The sequence below is a fragment of the Petaurus breviceps genome, unplaced genomic scaffold, assembly GCF_028583685.1.
Source record: "Petaurus breviceps papuanus isolate PSGF00001 unplaced genomic scaffold, PetGlider_PUasm1.0 37, whole genome shotgun sequence".
Taxonomy (NCBI): Eukaryota; Metazoa; Chordata; class Mammalia; order Diprotodontia; family Petauridae; genus Petaurus; species Petaurus breviceps.
Genome location: NW_027186296.1, coordinates 8529535 through 8553188, shown reverse-complemented (window position 1 = coordinate 8553188; position 23654 = coordinate 8529535). Strand labels below are relative to the sequence as shown.

Genomic DNA, 23654 nt, shown 5'->3' with positions numbered 1-23654 from the left:
GTTGAGGGTCTAGAATCAAAGTATACTGGTGATAGGAAGTCTTATAGTGAGACAGCTTGAGAAAGAAGACCAATCACATATGGAAAGGGGAAGAAAAAGAAAGGCAATCACCTTGAGGGAGGAGAATGATGTTGAAACAACCTTTAAGGGGCGGCCAGGTAGCACAGCGAGTAAGAGCACTGGCTCCAGTGTTGAGAAGACCTGGAGATCGAATCCCGGGCTCAGATACTCAGCACCACACCCAGAAATAACTGGCCGTGTAACCTTGAGCAAGTTACTTAACCCCGACTGCTTTAAAAAAAAAAAAAGAAACAACCTTTAAGATGCTTGTCTCTTCTTTCCTTCAGGATAACCAGACTATGTCAGGTAATTGCTATTTACCTAAGGATCTGATGTGAGCTATAGTAGATACTGAACCACAAAATAATGAATGATGTAGGAAAGAGCCTTAAGTTTGGAGTTAGAAAACCTGGATTAAAATCCTGGCTCTTCTACTTATTAGCTATCTATAAGACCTCAACACTTAAGTGTTAAGTTGCTTAATCACTTATATTTTTTTCTTTATCAGTAAAATATAGTGTTTGCACTAAATGATTTCCAAGTTCTCTTCTAACCCTGAACCACAGAACACTAATAACTACTAACAGAGGTTAAAGTATATTTGAAGGACCTCCATACATTCCTTCACTGGCTCCCCTGTAATGTAGGAACTTTCCCCAGCTCATTTTGAAGGACTGCACTTCCATCTCATATTTCCTTAAACTTTGAAAAAACTTCATCTTTGTTGAAGGGGAGTGGACATTAGAAAGGAAGTAGGAAAATGCTAAACCAGGTAGCTCAGAATGACTGAGGGATTTGGAGGCGTACTGCTTACTGGGGGATCTCTCAGGCAGTAAGAATCCTTTCTGACCTCAAAAAGAGGTTTTGCTACCTAGTAAAAGAATTATTATGATAAACTATAAAGGAATTTAACATCCAGAAAAGCTATGGTAGGGATAAGGACTGAGCTATATATATATTTTGCTTTTTGGAGGGCAGTTGGGGTTAAGTGACTTGCCCAAGGTCACACGGCTAGTTTTTGTGTTAAGTGTCTGAAGCCGGATTTGAACTCAGATCCTCCTGCTTCCAGGGCCCGTGCTCTATTCACTGCACCACCTAGCCACCCTTGGCCTATTTCTTAATAAGCACATTAGGTCCTATAACTAGATTTCATGATTACTAAAGGGCTAATGAAAAAACATCGTACAAATGACTTACATATAATAATCTGACAGTCAAATTTTACACTTATAATTTTATTATCTGAAAAAAATAGATTTAATTATTGATTACTCATCTATCCATATAATTCAATACACAATATTCACCCAGGAGATTATGAAACAGTAGCCCCAAAGGCTTACAGGAACCTTTCTCTGTCTCTAACACGGATACCTTTTCCAAGATGTGTGTTTTCTTCATTGATCTCCCTTCCTTTCCTAGGTGGAATTCCTTTGCTGAGTGAAGCCACAATGATTCTAGAGAGGTCACTCCTCTTGTTGTCCCTGCTGGCTCTGCTGGTCTTGGGGTTGAGCCAGCGTTCCTTAGCAGAGTCTCAAGAAGAAAAGTTTAAGAGGCAACATGTGGACTCAGGCAAGAAAGGCAATCCTGGAAAAAAATACTGCAACCAGATGATGCCAAAACGGGGCATGACAAAAGGGAAATGCAAGCCGGTCAATACCTTTGTGCATGAATCTTACAAGACAATCCAGGATATTTGTCATGAGGCAAAAACGAAGTGCACAAACCCAAATATGCACAACTGTTACAAAAGCAGTCATCCTCTGAGAATCACCAAGTGCAGCCTTTTGGGAGGTTCCAAACCAGGCAAATGCAAATACAAGGGGCAAAGTGCTAAGAGACAAGTCATTGTGGCCTGTGGAGGGAAACCCTTGAAGCCAATACACCTTGATCCTTAGGATAGAGCCTGAGGAGAGAGAAGCAGATGGAACCCTGAGTTGCCACCCGATACCTGACAAATTTTCTGAAATCACACTTCCTCTCCACTTCTGGCACCTCTTGTTACCCAACACATGTCCTTAGCTCCTCTTGTACTGAGTACATGAGGTTGGGAGCAAGGTTGGGACTGGATCCTGTCCCAAGTGTATCCCCTCTATTTTTCAGAGATGTGGTGGTGGTGGGATACCTGGGGCAGAGGGAGAATACAAAAGTCCCAAATGTTAATTGCTTCTCTACTGTTTTCAATAAAACCTATCTTCTTCTCCTGGAGTTCCTGAAGCCACACACTTTCAGAGTCTGTTTCTTTGGTTATCTTCCCACAAAATTTCAGTGGACACCATGGCAAGCATGTGAGACTTGAGTCCCTCTGTCTGGGTATCTTGGTTCATAGAGCTGATAGTCTTATTTCATTGTCTTGGGGGATTTCTCATAGGTGTAATTCAGCTGCTGAAAGTACATTTTCCCATGTAGGACAGAATATAGAATTTTAGAACTACAAGATGACTTAGAGATCTTTGAGCCCCCTTCATTTTACAGATGAAAAAATTTGAATTCCAGAGAGGGAAAGAGACTCATTTAAGGTCAAATACCTAGTATGTGACTGATCTAGAACCGACCCCAGAATTCCTTTCAGCCTTTCCATGTCACCCAATGGCCTTCTGAGGCAGCTAGATGGTACAATGGGTAGAGAGATGAACCTGGAGTCAGGAAGACTTGAGTTAAATGCAGCCTCAGACACTTACTAGCTCTGTTACCCTGGGCAAGTCACTTAATCTCTATTTTCCTCAACTGTAAAAAACACCTTTTTCATAAGGTCATTGTGAAGATTAAATGAAATAATATTTGTAAAGTGCTTAATACAGTACCTGGCATGTAGTAGGTGCTATTTAGATCCTTATTCTGTTCTGCCTTTCCCTTCCCTTCCCCGAGGGAGGAATGACAGCATTAAGAGACAAGATGATATATTTTTGTTTCTTTTCTCTATTCTGTATTCGTGTTCTTGTGTTTGAATCTAAAATAAAATATTGAAAAAAAAAGAGGCAAGATGGTATAATCTATGGAAGGTCTGACCTGCCCTGGAGTCTGCAAGTTTAGTATAAATTCTATTAATTCTACTTCCTTTCTTTGTATCACAGTTAGATTTTTTTTGATTTAATTATCATTATAATCATCTTCTATAACTATATACCTCTCCAAAGTAGCCAATATTTCTGTTTGAGAGAGTTACCAGAGGAGAAATATTTTGGTTTCCCTTCCTTGTGACACTGTGTCTCTACTGTCCTCTTAATCCCTTCTTCCACGTATAAATTGTGACTTAATAGCTAATAAACATTTATATAGTGCATTAAGTTTTGAAGGCACTTTATACATTTTCTCACTTGATCTTCATAACAACAAAGGTAGATGCTATTATTATCTCCATTTTACAGATGAGGACACTGAAGTAGACAGAGTTTACATGATTTGCTCAGTCACAAGGAAAGTGTCTGAGTTCGGATTTGAGCTTGTCTTCCTGACTCCAGGTCCAGCTCTCTGTCCACTACATCTTCTCATCTGCAAAGCTGCCTAGTCCTGGGTCGATTTAGGACCCAAAGAGCCAGTTCTGTGGATAAGTCTCCATCAGCTCATTTCATAAAGTTTGTTATTAACAGTTCTCTCTAGATAAAGAATCTCAACAAGAGCCAGGAAGAGCCAAAGGGCCTGACTCCAAAGCTTGGTTGACCACTTGTACAATTTCTCTCAAACTCCTCAAGGAGAAGTCATCAAATATTTGAAGGAGTGTCACATAGAAGAAGGATTAGACTTGTTTTGCTTGACTCCACAATGCAGAACTAGGAGGTATTTCAGAGACTCAGATTTCAGCTTTTTGTAAGGAAAAACTTAACTATTATAGCTGTCCAAACATTATATGAACTTTTTTAAAAAAACAAAAAATCTTTGATTGACATCTTTTTTTTTTTTTAACATCACCAGAATTTCTCCCAGGATCCCACTTTTTTTTTCCCAGAGGTCTGTCTCATATAACAAACAATATTTTCTAAGGAAATAAAAAAAAAAAGAAATAGAGGAAGAGAAAAAATTATCAACACCAATCAATACATTAAAAAAAATCTGGAAATATATACTGTGTTCTAAACCTGTAGAACTTCCACCTCTGCAAAGGAGTGTGGTGGGCTGTTTTCAAGTGTCTCTTCTTTGGGACTATGCTTATTCTCTAGAATTTCACAACATTAACTTTAATTTTTTTCTTTACATTTACTTTGCTTATATTAACTTTCAATACACTATAGTTTACTGACATGGTGTTGCAGCAAGCACCCCAAGCGTCCTCAGGGTTTGCAGCTACCACAGGTTCTTGGATCTGCTTTGTTAAAGGAAAGCAACTCAAAATGGGTTAACAAGCTTGCTTTAATCAGTCAGACATATATCATTTACCTTTTTCAGGAGAAAAGGTCAGCACCCTGAACCTCAAAGTATACAGGCATAATTATCAAGACAGAAACATCAAGTAGACAGATTTCCAAACTGTCCAAACATTACATCCATACCCAGTCAACATCTGGGTTTCCACATTCTGGGTTTTTCAAAGCCAGGGGACTCTCAACAACGGCTTCCCAGAATTCAGATCAAATCACAGAACACTTCTCAAAGTGAGTCCCAAAACAAAGCTACACATCAGGGCTTATATAGCCTTCTCCTGGCTCAGAGAATGTAACAACCTTATTGACCCACTGGCCAATCAAAAAGTATCTACTGAAAAACAAGCCTCCCACCCCAGGCTCCAGGTGCACTCTAGCCTAGGGGCAGGGAAGATCTTTAAGTTTGCATTTCCATTACACATGGGGAATATTTTATTCGATACTTACAGGGATTTAATACTTGATTTGACTTATTTTTTTAAGTGGTAAATAAGAATCAAGCAATAAAGATACATGGGGATGATGGGGTAAGGGAGTCTCACCATTTACATCTATTTGGGGTTGTCCCACCACAATCAATTAATAAACATCTATTGAGCTATTATCATGTGCCAAGTTCTGTGCTAGGTTCTTAGGTTATAGAATATAGACAACAAGTGAGACAATTCCTGTCTTCATGGAACTAACATTCTATTGGAATGTTATGGCTTTTAAATTATTTTCGTTGTGGAGATTGCCTATAGTTTACAGCAGGGCCAAGCTGAGACAAGGCTTTAGCCAGGATGTTTTGGAAGGGACATAGACTTGTATTTTTACTATAATATTTTTACTAATGCTAGCATATAGATAAGAATGTTACTGGACACTGAAAAAAGTACAGAACATTTCCATCATCAGCACTGTGGAATAACAATGTGCAAGTGGAAGTAATAAAGGTTGTAATTATTGTAGGAGAGTAGATGGGGAAGACAGAACAAGAAAAGATTGGGTAGTTTGGTATGATAAATTAATAAATGAATGAAGAAGCCTTTATTAAGCACCTATTGTGTGCCCAGCATTGTACTAAGTGCTGGGATCTTTGCTCTAAAGGAAGTCATACTCTGAGGATCATAGTACATATAAAATAATAAGACAGTCATTTGTAAGGTTGATGGAAGGGTCCAGAACTCCTAAGGGTGCATTCTTAGCATGGTGGATGGTAAAGCCCAAGAATCCTTAGGGTTTATAATAGGTTAGATGGCAGCACTCATAGGGTCTGGAGAGAAAATGATACAACCTGGTAGTGAGCTATCTCACTAGAGAGACTGTAGCTGGTCACTCCCAATTCATGTAAGTGGTGTCAGAAACCAGATCTCTTTTCCCACCTTGCTGCCCAATGGGGTTTGGGAAAGAGGAGAGGGAATGTAAAAGTGAAGGATATCTTCACTGTTTAGTCTTCCTATTTAGTGGCCCCAGATGGGATGTATAGAAGATAGGATGTCTCATTTTGGTGTATATTAGGCTTACTTCTATCACATAGTACTCAAGTCATAGCTATTCAAGTCAACAAATACTTGTGTTAAGTTTAGGTATGTGACTTACGGTAAATTATTTGAGCTCCCTGCCTCTAAAATGAAGGAATTAGTTTCCATGATTTTGAAGTTCTCTTCCAGTTCTGTCATTCTGTGATTGAGGAATTTGGCAGACTTGTGTTATATTCCCAGCTGTGTCCCTATATTCCCTATATGTCCCACTGATCAACTTCTCTATTTTTTAAGCCAGTACCACATTATTTTAATGATATAGCTTTGTAATATAGTTTGAGACTTGGTATTGTCAGGCTCCCTTCTTCCCTACTTAAAAAAAAATTCCTTTGATATTTGTGACCTTTTGTTTCGCCAAAGAATCTTATTATTTTTTCTAGCTCTCTAAAGTAATTCTCCAGTAGTTTGATTGACATGGCACTGAATGAGTAAATTAATTTAGGTAGTATTGTAATTTTTATCACATTAACTTAGTCTACCCATGAGTAATTAATATTTCTCCAATATTTAGATTTGTTATTTGTGGTAAGAGTGTTTGGAAATCGTGTGTATGTTGGCAGGTAGACATCAAAATATTTTAATTTTAAAATAAAAATTTAAAAAGACATTTAAAAATGTCTTTTGTTAACTTAAACTTCTCCCCATCTTTCTCTCTTGAATTTTGTTGGTAACTTACAGAAATGCTGACTATTTATATGGCTTTGATATCCTGTAACTTCGATGAAATTCTTAATTATTTCAATTAATTTTTTAGTTGATTCTCAGATTCTCTAAGTAAACCACTATGGCATCTGAAAAGAGCAATAATTTTGTTTCCTCTAAGCCTATGGTTATTTTCTCTGCTTTTTTTTTTTCTGGAAATGTCAGTGTTTATTAAACATTTAACACCTTTGGGGAGTCTTAGGGGAAATATACAGAATGTAGAAAAACTCTAGGCATTCATTTCCCTGTGGCCTGGAGTACATCCTAGCCCTCTGTTCTTTTCTCTTTCCATTTTTGCTTCTGGGTTTAGTTTTTTTAAAAGTTATTCCCAAGGCTGTGGCTTGGCTCATGCACCCTCCCTGCCTCCACCTCACTTCCCACTTCCCACTTCCCCATGTGCCTTCTCCATAGAGAAGTCCAGCCCCAGATCCTTACTCCAAGGGTAAGAGGGAGGGGCTCCTTCTCTGGAAATAGAGGACCTGGCTTGGGCCAGCCCACTGATTGGCCTGGCTATCCCTGTGTGGACTGAGGATAGGGTGGGGAGGGTATAACACTGAACATCAGAAGCTTCATGATGTCATTTGTTCTCAGTCATGGTGGAGGGGGGAAGATGGGGCACTACAGGAGAGCAGAAGGGGTAGGCTAAATACAGATAAAAAATAGCAAATTAATTTTTTTAAAACCCTAAATCAACCCCCTAGGAAAGCTTGATCTAGGGTGTTAGCTGGGGATAGGGAATGAGGGACTAAAGAAGGGAGCTGGGTGATATGTCTTGGAAAAGAGGGTAGACGGAGGGGGGCCTAGCTGAGTAGGAATGGGGGCCCCTCTCTTCTTATCACCAAACACATAGCCATGTTGGTTTTAGCTAGTGGAGAGGAACAGGCACTGTTGGGCTCCCTGAGAGCCAGAGTTGGAGGGGGAGAGTGAAGTACCTGGGGACTATGGTTTGGAATGAAACTTATACCTTGGAGTGGGGTGGGGGTGGGGCAAGAGAGGAGAGAGACTAGGCAGAGATAAGGGGCACTGGGCAGGGGTGGGGAGAACCTAGGCCCCCATGTTCTGGCAGGGCCTGACGGGGTGGTCACTTGTCTGAGTCCAGGCCCATCATGGTCTTGAGGGTGTTCTTGAGGCTGGTTCTACTGGGAGACTTGACTGCAGGCCGGAGCTTAGCACCCGGCTCATCCCCTCCAAGCTCCATCTCAATGACCACTACTTGGGAGCCTTTGGAGGGCTCTGCCCCAGGCCCTGGCCCTCTGCCTGGCCAGCTAACTGCTATTTCTTGTCTTTGCGAGACTCCCCAAAAACAGTTTTTCAAATCTTAAAGGGATATTAAAATATTAGCTATTGTTAATTATTATCATATCTAATTTATTGCCATGTCTTATCAATTCTCTCAGTGTGACATTTCTCATATTCCCTCTTTTCTTTCTAGTCGCACAGACACTTACTTAATTTTGTCACTCAACACTTCTCTCTCCTGAGCTAAAGCTTTCTAATTGGATTTCTGTCTCCTAGTCTTTGCTCATTCAAATCCAAACCTTGCAGAATGGCCAAAATAATTTCCCCAAACACACATTTGGTCATGTTACTCTGATGAACAAAATGAATTGAAATGGCAAAGAACTGATGTGTGTATCTCCAATACACTTTCTTATTCATGTAAGAGAATAATGATAATAACAACAATTTCATATTATTCATTCAAATATTCATTCTTATTATATGTCTGAGGTCTGATTTGAATTCAGGTCTTCCTGACTCTAGGCATTCTATCTACTGTGAAACCTAAAGAAAACTGTCGCCCCCCCCCCCTTTTAACCATGCTCAAACTTAACTCATACCTTCATTGCAAAGGTCTTCCCAAAATTACTTTCCAAACCTAAGTTAGAAGGTTAATATGGGATTATTTTCAAATCACCATTTAGTATTTTAAACCTAAAGGAACCTAGAAACAGTAAGCTTTGCTTTAATCAAAAGTATTGTTGAGGAAATATACAGGGATAGTCTGTCCCCTATTGTATTTATTGAATGAGATTACATTGATATCATTTTTCCTTGAGGAAAAGAAATAAGAATATCTAAAAAAAGAAAAAAATGTAACTAGAATTCTATCAGGGAAGTAGGAAGTAGAAAGATGCCAGGGCGACTGCTGGCAGACTTAACAAGTAAAAATGTTTTTTCGCTTAATTGGCATAGAGGTAATATACATACTTCTTTTGGTACTCAGTTTTTTTCCTTCTCACCTCTTTTTTTGGAAATACAACCATTATATCTGATTCAAACTACTTAATTTGGGTCCACCTTCGAACTTCTCCCTCTCCCTCCCCCCATTCCTACTTCTAGGCAATTTAATTGGTTAGCACCTACATTTTAAAATATACAGACTTTTAAAAAGAGAAAACTGCCTCTTAAGAAACTTTATAGGAAATCATAAAGCAATTGCTAGGGAAAGGAAACTATTGCAGAATAAATAGATTGGATATAGATGTAGCCAGCCTGAAAAAGGCAAAGTTAAAGAGGTTAGCATGTCTTCTTAACAGACCTTAAAAATAATTCAGAATGTGATTCCTTGTAGTTTATTTTTATTTATTTATTTTTTAAATAAATATTTTTTAAAATAAAATTTTTTATTTATTCCTTGTAGTTTTAAAATCAGTGGTTTACGTGAATGACCCCCACTGCCTGAATGATTTTGTTGAAGCATGGATGACCTACTTTAGACAATGCCATCAGTACATATTGGATGTTCAGAAAAATCTTGGGAGTTTTTCTTCTGTTTCCCTAGCCAGCAACAATCTTCCTATGTTGAATGTCTCTACTTCTTCATCTGTGGTCACCATCTCTGTAAGGCCTTCAATAAGTGATCCAGCCTGGCCTGAGTGATTTGAAATAATCCAGTGGAGGGTGGGTAAAGAGGAAAGAAGGGAGAGAATCTGGAACTCAAAGTTTTAAAAACAAATGTTGAAAAATTATTGTTGCATGCAACCAGGAAATAAGATATACAGGCAATGGGGTATAGCAATTCATCTTGCCCTACAAGAAAGTAAAGGGCAAGAGGGTAAGGGAAGGGATAGAGGGGATGTAAGAGAGGGCAGATTGGGGGAAGGGGTAATCAGCATGCTTGCCATCTTGGGGTGGGGGGTAGGGGAGAGATGGGGAGAAAATTTGGAACTCAAAATCTTGTGGAAATGAATATTGAAAACTAAAAATAAATAAAATTCTGGAAGAAAAAAAAATCCAGTGAAGTAGAAAAGTCAGTAATAAAGGTTTCTCCATGATTATGATGTTGCAAATGGCAGTAAATTGTTACTTCTAGAAGACTTGGTGGTATTAGTATGGATTCAGTATGGCTTGCAGAAGAAAGAGGAAATCCAAAGGGAAGATTATGTCTTTGGAACTACTCAACTAAGTGTATGATCTATATACAGCCTACCAGTGATGATGTCACATTTCTATATGATTAATTTCATATAAAGTATATTTAAGCATCTTCTGTGTTATTCTCATTATCCTGCAAGATTCAGTCATTCGTGGTACATGTACTTCATCATTACCTTCTGTCCCTTTGATTGGAAGCCAGAGTCATGAATTCCAAAACCTCCATTTAGTAAGGGGGCTCAAATTTGGAACTACATCCAAAGGGCTATAAAACTGTTCACATCCTTTGATCCGGCCAGTACCATTACTACCGTGTTTCCCCGATAATAAGACCTATCCTGAAAATAAACCCTCCCCTTACTGTGTAAGATTCCTCTAAAATAAGCCCTCCCCCGAAAATAAGCCCTATTGAGATTGCTACTGTAGTGAAGGTGATCCCCTGCGCTACACGCTACATTACGGTACCCTCTGTATGCACCGTCCCCCCCCCATGAAACGCACGCCGCGCTCCAAGCTGCATCCAATCAGAGCTGCAGCAGTGAGCGCGTCATCCTGTTCTTCCCCAGTGATTTGCTTATTGAATAAAGGTACATTTTTTTGTTCACATTTACCTGTTTATTAAAATTGCTGTCAATGTTCATTAAAATAAGCCCTCCCCTGAAAATAAGCCCTCTGGTGTTTTTCTGTCCAAAAAAAATAATAAGACAGTGTCTTATTATCGGGGAAACACAGGTAGGTCTATATCCCAAAGAGATCATTAAAAAAGGAAAAGGACATACTTGTGTAAAAAGTATTTATAGAAGCTTTTTTTTTGTGGTGGCTAAGAATTGGAAATTGAGGGGATGCCCATCAATTGGGGAATGGCTAAACAAGTTATGGTATATGAATGTAACAGAATCCTATTGTTCCATAAGAAATGACGAACAGGCAGATTTCAGAAAAACCTGGAAAGACTTGAATAAATGGATATTGAGTGAAGTGAGCAGAACCAGAAGAACATTGTACACAGTAACAACATTGTGTGATGACCAACTTTGATAGACTCAGTTCTTCTCAGCAATGAAATGATCTAAGGGTGAGAAACCTGTGGTCTTGAGGCTACATATAGCCCTCTAGGTCTTCAGGTGTGGCCCTTTGAATTCAAACTTCTCAGAACAAATTCTTTTATTAAGGAGATTTGTTCTGTGAAGTTTGGATTCAATCAAAGGGCAGCACTTGAGGACCTAGAGGGCCACATATGGCCTTGAGGCAAATTTCCCACCCCTGATTAGACAATCCTAAAAGACTCATGGTGGGAAATGCTATCCACATCCAGAGAAAGAACTATGGAGTCTGAATGCAGATCAAGGTTTACTATTCTCTTTCTCTCTTTTCTTTCTTCCTTGTGGCTTTTCCCTTTTGTTCTGTTTCTTCTTTCAGACCATTACTAATGTAGAAATGTTTTTAATATGTATAGCCTACATCAGACTGTATGCCATCTTGGGAAGGGAGGTGGGGAGGGAGGGAGAGAAATTTAAAACTCAAAATCTTATAAAGGTGAATGTTGAAAGCTAAAAATAAATAAATTCAATAAAAAAAGAAGGGGGCTCAACACAGTCTTTTCATTTTCCACCTGGCTGCCCTATTTTGGCACTTTAATGACTTCTGGTATTTGGTATCTTCTTTCTCCTTTTTAGCTTCCTTTTGTTTGTTGTTTTCCCTACTAGATGGTAAGTTCCTTGAGGTCAGAGACACTTTGTTCTTTTGTATTTGTATCCCCAGTGCTTAGCATGGTGCCTGGCAAATAGGTGCTTAATAAATATTTGTTATTATTATCACTATTATTATTTTGAGACTCAGAGAGAATATTAGACACCATAAGCAAATAGGACTTTCTGCCAATAATACGGCATGGTTTAAAAAAAAAGCTTCATTACTTCAGATTTGATGTTACGAGATTTTTGCTTCATGTCAAGAAAGTCTTCTTATCAGATTTTATTGGTTTCACTCATAAGTGAATTCTGCTTTGATTAAACTAGACCAAAAGCAGGAAAATGGTGTTCTACAGAGGTTTTAATAATGACAAGTTTCTTCCTTTATGTAAATAAAAAGTAATAGCTAGCAAGAATATAACACTTTAAATGTGTGCAAAGTGCTCTGCTTATGTTACTCCTCAAAACAACACTCTGAAGTAGGTGCTGTTATTATCACCATTTTCTAGATGATGAAACTAAGGCTGGGAGACATTAGCCCCGATTACCACACGTCACCAAGTGTCTGAAGCAGTAATAGAACTCAGCTCTTCCTTATACCATGTCAAACACACTATCTAATGCACCACATAAGGATTCTATGATTCCATTTTGCTCAAACTTTTAAAAATGGCGCCTTAGCACATGAACATTTTTCCTTTGACTAATAGGATTTAGAACCTAGATGGAACCTTAGACTATATCTGCTGAAAGCCTCTTACTTTATACATATGGAAACTTACCCAAGGTTACATAGCTACACTTAGCAAGATGAATAGAACTCTACCCCACCTTTCCCCATTTTCTTAATTAGGATTCCTGGATCTTCTCTTGTCGCACCTTTCCAGGCTCAGTAATGCCCCATTGTCTCTCTATAGTTAAGCATGGTGTAGTGGATAGAGAATTGGACGTGGAGTCAGGAAGAGGAGTCAGATGCTGACTAGCTGTGTGACCCTGGGCAAGTCACCTAACCTCTCACAGCCTTAGTTCCTCATTTGTAAAATGAGAAATGACAAAGGAGAGTGAGGGAAGAGGCAAAACTGATCAAAGTATCTAGGAATTCTAAATTCTAGCCTTCAATTTCTAGTTACATTATACTACTGAGTCTAGGAATTGGGAGAGTTTATTCTTCTCAAGAGAAACATGGCTTCTGACTAGTTGTTTCCTGAAGTATAAATGGAGGTGGTAGGGGGTGGAGTAAGATGGGCATGAAGGGACCAGGCTTGTTTTAGGTTTCATCTGTGTATGGCATAGCCCCAGAGAGTGATGGGCCTGTCACTGTGACCTCTAAGCTAAAGCCATAGCCACACCTCTAAACAGCTCCACCCACCTACTGGGACTATATAAGAGGATCATACTTAGAGGAAGGAGAGACAAAACTTCCTTTCAGCCCTAGGACCACCTGGATCTGAAATCTTCAGGAGGCAAAACAGAGATACTAGATGAGGAGAGATAGTCCAGAAATGGGACTGGGCATTTGGGATTACTGGCAAGAAGGGAGATAGCTGAGATCCATTTGTGGGTGGGGTGAATAGTGGGTAAACTAACGTGGACAAGAAAATGTGTATTATCTTCTCTATAATAAAAGAATAAAGAAAGGTAGAAAAAAAGAGGAGGCTACTGATGCTTTTTTAAGCTGGAGGGTTGGGGACTGAAGGAAATCTCAATCCCCTATTATAATCAAGATTCTTTGTCCTTGGGATTTCAGGAACTGACATGTTTATATTCACGTAAGAGTAAGGGGAGACTTCTTAGAAGACAAAGATTCTAAGCAGAACTGGGACAAGATAACTTTATCACCCTGGGCAAGGTTAGAAGGTTTTTACATTATGTCAGTATCACATGGGACTTGACATCACAAAATGAATAGCTATGGGGAAGGGGGGGCGCAGAGTCCAGATGGTGGAGTAGAAACAGGACTTCCTTGCAGCTCCAGCTCCCACCTCCCCCAGTTCATGTAAAAAATGACTCTAGACAAACTTTGGAGCTACAGAACCCACAAAATGACACAGACAAGCTAACCTCCCACTGAGGACAGCCCGGCAAGCTGGCAGCAAGCGACCAGCGCAGAGCTCTGGGAGCTGTCCCCAGTCCTGCACCAGCCAGAGGTCTTAGCCCCAGGGCGGCCTGACCAGCCACTGGCTGGAGGGACTTCAGATCACCAGCAGTTATGGTGGTTTCCAGAATTATCAACCTATAGATGCCAAGGACAAAGTGAGAGGTCAGTGCAGTGTGGACTTTGAGACCTGGGAATTCGGAATGCAATTTGGCCTTTGCCCCTGGGGCAAGAAACCACTGAGACGCCAGCACAGCCAGCCAGCACCACGTGGCAGCTTCAGCTCCTGGCTGCAGAATGTAGGGGGACCAAGCACCAGTCTGAGGGGTAATTGCTCTTGCTTTAACTTGCTTGGATCTGGATTGCTGTCTAGGGTGGAGGTCCTGAGGCACATGACCAGTTTGCCAGAGTGTGTGGAGGCTTCAGAGAGGGCACCCAACTAATACCTCTGGCAGCTGAGAAAACCCCAGCATTTGGGATAAATCTCCTGTTTCTGGTAGCAGAGTCCTACTGTGGCAAAAAGCCCAAAAGTCAAGTAATTGAGTGGCAACATGAGCAGGAAAAGGAAGCAAAGCAAACAGAGCAACCCAACTTTACAATACTATTTTGGGGACAAAAAGGATCAAAGTATGGAACAGGAGAAAGACAGCAAAGTCAGAACTCCTGCACCAAAAGCTTCCAAGAAAAATACGAGCTGGTTACAGGCTATAGAGGACCTTAAGAAGGATTTTGAAAATCAAATAAGAGAAGTGGAGGAAAAATTGGGAAGAGAAATGAGAATAATGCAAGAAAATTATGAAATGAGTCAACAACCTGACTGAAGAAAATAACACCTTAAAAAATAGACTAACTCAGATGGCAAAAGAGGCTCAAAAAGTCAATGAGGAGAAGAATGCCTTAAAAAGCCAAATTTGCCAGATGGAAAAAGAATCTCAAAAGCTCACTGAAGAGAATCATTCCTTCAGAATTAGATTGGAGCAAATGGAAGCTAGTGATTATGAGAAATCAAGATACTATTAAACAGATCCAAACAAATGAAAAAATAGAAGGCAATGTGAAATATCTCATGGGAAAAACCACTGACCTGGAAAATAGATCCAGGAGAGATAATTTAAAAATTATTGGACTACCTGAAAGCCATGATCAAAAAAAGAACCTAGAAATCATCCTTCAAGAAATTCTCAAGGAAAATCGCCCTGATGTTTTAGAAGCAGAGGGCACAACAGAGGTAGAAAGAGTCCACCAAACACATCCTGAAAAAGATCCCAAAAAGAAAACTCCTAGGAATATTACAGCCAGATTCCAGAGTTCCCAGATCAAGGAGAAAATATTATAAGCAGCCAGGAAGAAACAGTTTGAATATTGTGGAAACACAATCAGGATAACTCAGGAGCTGGCAGCTTCTACATTGAGTGATCAAAGGGCTTGGAATATGATATTCCGGAGGTCAAAGGAGCTGGGATTAAAACCAAGAATCACCTACCCAGCAAAACTGAGTATCATGTTTCGAGGGAAAATATGATCATTTAGTGGAATAGAGGACTTTCAAGTATTCTTGATGAAAAAACCAGAGTTGAATAGAAAATTTGACATTCAGATACAAGAAGCAAGAGAAGCATGAGAAGGTAAACAGGGAAAAGAAATCATAAGGAACTTATCAAAGTTGAACTACTTATATTCCTACATGGAAAAATGATCATTGTAACTTATGAAACTTTTCTCAGTATGATAATAGTTGAAGGAAATAGAAAGGTATATATGTGTGTATGTATATATATATGTATATGTGTATATATATACATACTATATATGTCTATATAGGAGGGCATATGAGCATATGAATACATATGTGAGTGTGTGTATATATGTCTACAGGTATACATAGACAGAGGGCACAGGACCAATTGAATAGGAAGGGATGATACTTAAAAGGTGAAACTAAGAGGTGAGAAAGGAATATAATGAGAGCAGATGGGGAGAGATAGAATGGGATAAATTATCTCATATAGAAGAGGCAAGGGAAAATGGTTACAATGGAGGGGAAGAACAGGAAGGCAAAAGGGAAGGAGTCAACCTTATTCTCATTGAATTTGGCTTAGGGAGGGAATGACATACACATTAAATAGGGTATCTCACCCTACAGGAGAGTAGAGGGGAAGGGGAAGAGGGGGGATAATGGAAGTGAGGGCAGGATGAGGGGGGAGGGAAGTTGGAAGCACCCACTTTTGAAAAGGGAAAGGTCAAAGTAAAGAATAGAGCAAGTGGGGGGTGGGATAGGATAGAGGGAAATATAGTCAGTCTTCCACAATATATCCACTATGGAAATGTTTTGCGTAGCTACTCATGTACAACCTATATTGAATTGCTTATCTTCCCAGTGAAGGTGGGTGACAAGGGAGGAAGGGAATGAATCTGGAATCCAAAGTTTTAAAATCAAATGTTTAAAAAATATATACATATTATTATTAATATGTTACATGTAACTGGGAAATGAGATATACAGACACTGGGGCATAGAGATCCACTATTCCCTACTGGAAAGTCAAAGGGGGAATGGGGGAAGATATGGGAGAGAGCAGATTGGGGGAGGGGATATTTAGTGGGAATACTGTTTTGGGGTGGTGGGAAGGGAAAATTGGAGAGAAAATTTGTAACTAAAAATCTTGTGGAAATGAATGATTTAAACTAAAAAATAAAAAAGAGAAATAAAATAAAATAAAAATAAAAAAAGGAGAAGAAAAACCAAAATGGATAGCTATCTACCACATATAGTAGAATTTTTGGATGCTAAAAATGTGAATTTGTGAAAACTAGTATTACAAAGTGTTTTTGTGCTCCTCTGGGCATTACCCTCAGTGGTGGCATGACTTGCTCACCCTTTGTCTCAGCTTTGGTTTTTTTCCCATAGTCCTGCCTCAGTGTAGAGCTAGGATAACTATGATTGTGGATCTCTCAGGCTAGGGGGAAAAAGAGGAAAGGGAATAAAGTTATCTAATTGGGATGACAAAGGATTTACAAGGGTAGGACAGTAGGAAAGGGTAAAAATTAATATATGAAGAGAAAAGATGGAAAATTGGTACAAGAGTGGGATGGGAATGTAATAGAGCAGAGAAGAGAACAAGTAGAGTAAGTGATAATGGAGGTTCGGTGGAGAGGGTTTGAGGTATGAATAGCTGGTGTCTCAGGGAAGTCAGATGGCTACTTTCTCCTTCTTTCCCTTATCTCTTCCCCCAAGGTAAGATGTCTCATGCTGTGATAAGGACCCTTTTCTTGCTCCTCCTCCTGGACCTGACTAACTTCTCCTATGCCCAGCAACTCTGGAGGCTCCATATAGACCATCCCAAATCTGACGTCCCAGGAAGTTCAAACAATTACTGTAATGTGACAATGGGTAGGTGGAAAGGGTTTATGGTTGTTGGATACAAGCCAGGCCACTCCTTCATCCATAAGAACACCTCCAGCATTGCAAGCTTCTGTAGTAGAGCTCCTGGGCCCTGTGGAAATCACCATATGAAGAACTGTCACCAAAGCCCCAATCTAGTCAGGGTGGCCACTTGCTTTGCCATGTCAGGATTCTTGCCCCCTACCTGTCAACCCCTATTACCAAAAGATCAAGGTGATTTATATGAAAGGTTGACCAGTCTTTCTGGAGAACCTTTCTTCCCCCAGCTTCAAGCCTGGGGACCCCACCCAACTATGAAGAAGTTTTCCCAAGTTTCTTTCCCACAGATTTGGCACTACTCATTATTTCCCAGAGTATTCAGCTACCTAGATTTCTCATATTTCACCCATTCTGATAGAATGTGAGTTTCTAGAGGGAGTTTAGCTCTATGGTTGTTTTTATATCTTCAGAAACTAGCAGAGTTACTGGGCACATAGAGGGTATTAAATAAATGCATGATGATTGATTCTATAGATAAATAATTTTTATGGGAAACCTGATATTAGAGTAGGGTATTAGGCTTAATACCATCTAATGAAGATTAGAAGCAACCTCATTCCTTCTCCCTCATATTCTTCACATGGGGGCCCTCTTCTCTATATTCAGAGGATGTCTTTTTTAGAGACTTTGCTTTTCACTTCTGTGTAAAGGACAAAAGTATGACAGGATGAAGCTACCCAAGGGATTGGATTAACCTTGGCTACCCAGATGAGCTCACTTCTCCATCCCCTTAACCAATATGGAGAAGGATCTGGACAAAGCTGACCCTGGGTTCTAATTAAGCCTAGCTTCCCTGACATGAGTTCCTGTTCATTAAGGGGCACAAAAAGTGCCAACCCCTCAGACTTAATGGGTGCCAAGAATGGCCAAAACATGATAATATCCTGGTCAGACCTATTTCTAGATGAAGACAATGGGAGGATGCCTCCAGAGAACATTATTTCCCAACATCAGGATCTTTTCCAGTGAGTTCTGTCTTTTCATTGTGTGTTCAAAGTATTTAAACTTCAGCTTCAGTATTTGACCTTCCAGTGAATAGTTTAATTACTTTAAGTATTAACTGATTTGATCCCCTTGCTCTCCAAGGGACTCTCAAAAGTATTCTCCAGCACCATAATTTTAAAGTGTTGATTCTGCGGTGCTCAGTTTTCTTCATAACACATTTCTCACAGCCATAAATTGCTACTACAAAAACCATAAATTTGACTAAATAGATCTTTGTTGGCAAGGTGATGTCTCTGTTTTTTAGTATGCTGTCCAGATTTGCCAAAACTTTCTTTCCAAGGAGCATCTTTTAATTTCATGGCTGCAGTTATTGTCTGCAGTAATCTTTCAGCCCAAGAATATAAAATCGACAATGTTTCCTTTTCTTCTCCCTTTATTTGCCATATCTGCTGTTATTGATATTTCTCCTGGCAACCTTAATTCTTGCTTCTGATGAGTACAGGCTGGAATTTTCCATGATGTATTCTGCATGTAAGTTAAATAAGGGGACAGTATACAAAGATGAATTTTCCTGACTCCAGACCTGGCACTCTCTCCACTGTGCCACCTACCGGTAGCAGCCCTGCCTAAGGTATAGAGATACTCATTGACTCTAAAGAAGACAAAGATGCTCCTAAGACAGGGCCTATATGACATGAATAGCTACAGTGGAATTTCTGAGTGCTAAAAAAGGGTACATTTGTAGAGTAGTATTAAAAAGTATCCTTTGCTGTGTTCCCCTGAATGTTACATCCGGGCAACATCTCAACTTGCCTACCCTTTGTCCCAGCTTTGGTTTTAAGATGATCCTGCTTTGGTGCAGAGCTAGGGCTACTAGGGATGTGATCTCTCAGGACAGTGTTATGGGTGAAATATATCATCTTTGAGTTTATATGGTTCAGCAAATCACTGCTGAATAAGTCTATTTATTATGCTTCAGTACAGGTTCTGTATGTAGAAAAATAACCCTGAATGAAGATTAGAGTTTCTGACAAGACTTTTTAGAAAAAAATTGTGTTAGAAAGATAGAAACAATTTTTAAAAATTAACAATCTTTATGGCCTCCTAAGCCACAAAAGTCACAAAGGACCATTCAAATGGATTTATTGTCTCATGTTTCCTTCAATTAAGGCTGAACAAACTGAGTTAGAACAAATTACATATTTAAATATTGACTAATTTACAGATTTAAATATTGTTTGCAAGATACTACATTTACAGAACAACAAAGCTATGTTTAAAGAAGTCACAATGGGCTAATTGAGAGAGTAAGATCTACATGTCACAAAAGTCCACATCAGGGAAATTCTTTCACAAATAAACTCTTTTTTGTGAGGTTTTGCTGTGTTCCTTTCTTCCTCTCATTTGGTTTCTTATATCAGGGCTGTCTTTTTGATATAAGTAAGTCCTATATTATATGTTATGTTATGTTAATTATATCCTATCACATCACATCACATCATGTCTCACCACACCACACCACATCATATTATATATCAAAAGTATTTTTTTTGACCAACTGAGGTTAATATTAACAGAAAACAGGCTTCAGTTAATCAAAATGTTCCAGGAGGAATAGAATTGAATAGCATAATAAAATTGAATAAAAGGAAAATGAAAGATTCTCATCACAGTAGGTAGATAAACAGAGGAATTAAGTTGCATACTTTTTTGAACAACTCTCTTCCTCTCTGATCCTGCCAACTTCTACAACAAGGCAAGAACTAATGCAGTTGACAAAAGATTTACATGACTGGGAAAGTAGGGTGAATAGAGGGTACAAATGTGGAGAGAAAAGATGAAAAAATGGAGAGATGAATCCATGAAAATGTAATTGAGTACGAATGAGATGAAGTTACTATGGGGGCAAGTAAGTATGGAGATATAGTGGAGAGGGTTTGAGCTATAAAGGGATAAAGAGCTGATGTTTCAAGGGAAGTCACAGATTTTTTACTTTCTGCCTCTTTCCATTGCTCTTTCTTCTTTCAAGGTGAAATGTTTTATCCTATGAAGTGGTATCTTTTCCTGTTCTTCCCCTTGGACCCGGCTAACTTCTCTCAGACCCAGAAATTCAAGAAGCGCCATCTGGACTACCCTAGGTCCACTGTTCCAAAATCAGATCAGTACTGCAATTTCATGATGCAGAGGAGACTGAATAAGAATGGCCGATTCTTGGTTGAATGGTCAAAACAACACTTTCCTCCGTGATTCTCTTGCCAGCATTAGAAAAATATACCATCGTACACCTTTGTCCTGTAATAACGGCTTCAGTTACTGTCATCAAAGCTCTCCAGTCAATGTGACTGATTGCCTTCTCTTGCCAGGTTCCCAGTACCCCAAGTGTCAGTACAATATGAAGTTCCAACAACGAAAGATTATGGTGATTTGTATAAAGTTCTGTCCTGTCTTCCTAAACTAGATTAATCCCTTTTCTCCAGTCTTCCACCTGGAAACCTTACCCAACCATGAGGATTTTCCCACTGTTTCCCAGCTCCTACCTTCCTTCTGGATTTCTAATATGTTCCCTTTTCTGAGACAATGTAATCTCCTTGAAGGCAGAGATTGTTCCATTTTTTGTTTTTTGTGTCTCTAGTGCCTACCATAGTATCTGGAAGATAGTAGACATTTAGTAAATGCCTGATAATTGACTGATTCTGCAACTAATTTTTTAAAAGACCTTGAGAGGAGACATTAGAAATAAAGTCTTAGAAGCACCCTCACAACTACTGTTCTTCATTTTCCACATTTGGGGATCTCCACTCTATCCCACTCATTCTACCATCAAAGTTTGTCTTTTGTATGGATTCTCTGCATTTCATTTCTTCCCTTATTTCCTTTTATCTCACTCATTAGGGGATGGCATAGTGAAGTAAGGGAAATAAAAAATGATGGGAGGGATCCCTGGCAATCTACTCCAGAAGGGGCTGACCTTCTAGAACAGTTCCTCAACCTATTATCCTCCAATGAACCATCTTCCACCCCATCTCAGTCACACACAAAGATGGTCATACCCTCAATTTTGCCATCATCTACAAATGTACCACCCCCATGATCAAGAGTTCTGAAATCTTCTTATCTGACCATAATCTATTGCCTTTTCACCCCTCTCTCTCTGCCTTCCCTTACATAAACCCTACTCTTTATCCTCACCGTGACCTCCAATCTCTCAAGCCATGTCCCCTGCACTAGTCACTTTTCCCTCTTCTCCCTATTATGACTTCTTGGTGAACCAATTCAACTGTATACTGCCCTCCTCTCTTGAATCCTTTTCTACCTTATTGTATTGCCAATTATGCCTAGCCAGGCCTCAGCCTTGGATCACTCTCACCATTCTTCATCTTCATGTCTACATGCATGCTACTGAAAGAAAATGGGAAAAATAATGCACTGGGTCCACTACAAATTTTTGTTACTATACCCTCACTACCTTTAGACAATCCTCCCATACCTCTCTTAATTTACTATCCTGCTCTTCACAGTAGCTCTTCCAAACCTTTTCATCCCTCCTTAAACCTCTCATGGCTCCCCCTCTACCCACTTTCTCAGATGAGAACCATGCCTCATATTTGAGGTAACTAGACCATTTGAGGCAAAAATTGAGACCATTTGCTGTGAACTTCCTCATCTCTATTCAAGTGTCTTCTGCCACTTTCTCTTCATTCTTCCCTATTTCATATGATGAAGTGATCTTACTCCTTACCTAGGCTAACCCTCTGTTTTTTCAAGTGATCTCATTCCATGCCATTTCCTCTAATAGATGGTCCCCTCTATCATTCCCTCTCACTTATTTTCAATCTCTCTCTCTACTAGCTAATTTTCTACTGCCTATAAACATGCCCATGTCTCCTTTATACTGAAAAAAAATCCTCACTTGATCCTTCTATCACTGCTTTCATTCTATTTCTCTTCTACCCTTTGTAGCTAAACTCCTTGAAAAAATTGTTTACAATAGGTGCCTTCACTTCCTCTCCTTTCACTCTTTTTACAATTTGGCTTTCAGTTTTATCATCCCACCTGAAACTGCTCTTTCCATTCAGCTGTATCAGATCTAAAACTATATTATAAAGTGGCAATCATCAAAACTATTTGGTACTGGCTAAGAAATAGAGTGGTGAATCAGAGGAGTAGATTAAGTACATGAGACCCGGTAGTAAATGACTATAGTAATTACAGTTTGATAAACCCAGAAACTCCAGCTTCTGGGATAAGAACTCAATATATGATGAAAACTGCTGGGAAAAACTGGAAAACAGTATGGCAAAACTAGGCATGGACCAACATGAAACACTGTTTAGCAAGATAAGGTCAAAATGGGTACATGATTTAGACATTAAGGGTGATACCATAAGCAAATTAGGAGAACAAGAATTAGTTTACTTGTCAGATTTCTGGAGAAGGGAAAATTTATGACCAAACAAGAGGTAGAAAGCATAATGAAATACAAAATGGATAATTTTGATTACATTACATTAAAGAGTTTTTGCACAAACAAAACCAATGCAACCAAGATCAGAAGGAAAGCAGAAAGCTGGGAAAATTTTTACAGCCAGTGTTTCTGATAAAGGCCTCATTTTTCAAATATATAGGAAACTGAGTCAAATTTATAAGAATACAAGTCGTTCCCCGATTAATAATGGCCAAAGGATATGAACAGACAGTTTTTAGATAAAGAAATTAAAACTATCTATAATCACATGAAAAAATGCTTGTAATCACTATTGATTAGAAAAATGCAAATTAAATTCTGAGGTACCACTTCAGACCTATCAGATTGGCTAATATGACAGAAAAGGAAAGTGATGAATATTGGAGATGTGGGAAAATTGGGACATTGATGCATTGTTGGTGGAATTGTGAACTGATCCAATCATTCTGGAGAACAATTTGGAACTATGCCCAAAGGGCAATCAAACCATGCAAACCCATTGATCCAGCAATACCACTGCTAGGTCTGTATCCCAAAGAGATCATAAAAAAGGAAAAAGGACCCACATATACAAAAAATATTTATAGCAGCTCCTTTTGTGGTGAATAAGAATTAAAAATTGAGGGGATACCCATCAATTGGGGAATGACTGAACAAGTTGTGGTTTATGAATGCAATGGAATACTATCATGCTATAAGAAATGAGGAGCTGGAAGATTTCAGAAAAACCTGGAAATACTTACATGAACTGATGCTGAGTGAAGTAAACAGAACCAGAAGAACATTGTACATAGTAACAGCAACATTATGTAGCAATTAGCTATGGTAGACTTAGCTCTTCTCAGCAATACAATGATCCAAGACAATTCCAATAGTTTCATGATGGAAAATGCTATCCTCCTCCAGAGAAAGAACTATGGAGACTGAATGCAGATCAAAGCATACTATTTTCACTTTTTTCCCCATGGTTTTTCCCTTTTTGTTCTAATTCTTCT

General features: G+C 39.1%; 1 pseudogene; it reads left to right on the top strand.

Moving 5' to 3' along the window:
* Positions 1–1511: 1511 nt before the first annotated feature.
* The window catches only part of LOC138168760 (endosome-associated-trafficking regulator 1-like), a 30753-nt pseudogene continuing 8610 nt past the window's right edge, over positions 1512–23654 (top strand).